This window comes from Anabrus simplex, chromosome 7 (assembly GCF_040414725.1).
Source record: "Anabrus simplex isolate iqAnaSimp1 chromosome 7, ASM4041472v1, whole genome shotgun sequence".
In the NCBI taxonomy this organism is placed as follows: Eukaryota; Metazoa; Arthropoda; class Insecta; order Orthoptera; family Tettigoniidae; genus Anabrus; species Anabrus simplex.
Genome location: NC_090271.1, coordinates 257765490 through 257768005, shown reverse-complemented (window position 1 = coordinate 257768005; position 2516 = coordinate 257765490).

The following is a 2516-nucleotide window of genomic DNA, read 5'->3' as shown; positions in this document are numbered from 1 at the left end:
AATCTGTCACCTGGGGGACAGTCTTGATTGATTTATTGATGGATGGATGGATGGATGGATGGATGGATGGATGGATGGATGGATGGGTTGATTGCTTTATTGATATATTTATTTATTTATTTATTTATTTATTTATTTATTTATTTATTGTTTGTTTGTTTGTTTGTTTGTTTTTTCGATTGATTGATTGATTGATTGATTGATTGATTGATTGATTGATTGATTGATTGATTGATTGATTGATTGATTGATTGATTGAGGACTGTCGGAGGCTCAGTTTCAGGATATTTTTTGGTTTATTCGGTTCCTTTTGATTACTCCTTTCTTCTTGATCCACTTGTGATCTCATTTACATTGAGACATTTTTGAAATTTTCACGAAATTCTCAGCTATTTTACAATTTATTAGGTAATAAAATCATCATCATCATCATCATCATCTGTTTACCCTCCAGGTTCGGCTTTTCCCTCGAACTCAGCGAGGGATCCCACCTCTACCGCCACAAGGGCAGTGTCCTGGAGCTTCAGACTCTTGGTCGGGGGATACAACTGGTGAGTATGACCAGTACCTCGCCCAGGCGGCCTCACCTGCTATAGTGAACAGGGGCCTTGTAGGGGGATGGGAAGATTGGAAGGAATAGGCAAGGATGAGGGAAGGAAGCGGCCGTGGCCTTAAGTTAGGTACCATCCCGGCATTCGCCTGGAGGTGAAGTGGGAAACCACGGAAAACCACTTCGAGGATGGCTGAGGTGGGAATCGAACCCACCTCTACTCAGTTGACCTCCCGAGGCTGAGTGGACCCCGTTCCAGCCCTCGTACCACTTTTCAAATTTCGTGGCAGAGCCGGGAATCGAACCCGGACCTCCGGGGGTGGCAGCTAATCACGCTAACCACTACACCGCAGAGGCGGCAGGTAATAAAATACTTTTAAAAATACTAGTAACTACACATTCCTTTCTCAATTATTTGTGGAAAAAAAAATGCTAAGTCAATGTTCTTCACATATGATGACCGGCTCCATTGCTAAATGGTTAGCGTGCTGGCCTTTGGTCACAGGGGTCCCGGGTTCGATTCCCGGTAGGATCGGGAATTTTAACCATCATTTGTTAATTCCGCTGGCACGGGGGCTGGTGTATGTGACGTTTTCATCATCATTTCATCCTTATCTCGACGCAAAGGTCACCTATGGGCGTCAAATAAAAGGGCCTGCACCTGGCGAGCCGAACATGTCCTCGGACACTCCCGGCACTAAAAGCCATACGCCATTTCATTTAATTTAATTTATTTTACCATTAATAATTTGGTAGAAAATGATTTATTCAATGCAATTCATTAAAAATTAAAACTAAGGAGGGTTTGTTATTTCTTGTTAAAAAGCAAATCCCCCTGAGAGAACAATGTTAAATCTAATTTCAAATACTCAAAGTTCATTTGCCACAAAAATAAAAGTAGGTCTTAGATTTTTTTATTTATTTTTTTACATTTGGTCCGTTGGGTATAATATGAGGCTAATTCAGACAATGAGAAGGATTTTATTACAACTTTTAACCAAAATTGACGAAAATTTGGATATAATCCGGACAGTAGTTTCTAATAAAGTGGTAGAGCACATATCGTCGCTTCACCGGTAAAAGGTTGTAATCCACAAAGCTCTTCCTATCAATTATTCTCCTTAAGACTGGTCACGCCTCCCAGCCACATATGGATATGCAGCCCATCAGAACAATGTCCGTTGTGTTCGTTTTCCTATGCCGACGAGTAACCGAAAATGAACCTAACATGCATTATACAATAGGAGTGCGTAAATACGTAATGCAAGCATACATTCTTATAGTACGGTACACTAAGGTTAATTTTCCTTTACACATGGGCATAGGAAAATGAACACACTACTGGAGTTAAGACAATTCCACATATTTTGTCAATTCTACCAACGTTAAGGATGAAACTTTCTCTACAAATTTGGGGACACCAAAGCCATCTGCATCATTTGGTTTAGGAAATGGGGAGGTGTCAATTGAACCACCCAGGAAATGGAATAATTCTTAACTATAAGTTGTTAAACGTCAGAGATTAGATTCTAGAATGGGTTTCTTTATAAAAATGAGAGAATTGAGATAAGACTGGAAGTCTGATACATTTTTAGAATGATTATTATCAAAACAATATTTATACACTGCACCAGCTATTACTTATACCATATGTATTTTATAATTCGAAATAACATTACAATTTTCTCTCTCAATTAATAATGAACCTAATATTGTAGTTTAATGCTAGAAGCTGTGGACAAAGGGAATTGTTATTACTACTTCGCAGTAGTGCGCGAATTCATTTTCAATAGCATTGCAAATACTACTGCTTAAGCCGGGCTGAGTAGCTGAGACGGTCGAGGCCCTGGACTTCTCAGCTCAACTTGACATTTTCGATCCTGGCTCAGTCCGGTGGTATTTGAAGGTGCTCAAATATGTCAGCCTCGTGTCGGTAGATTTACTGGCACGTAAAAGAACTCATGCA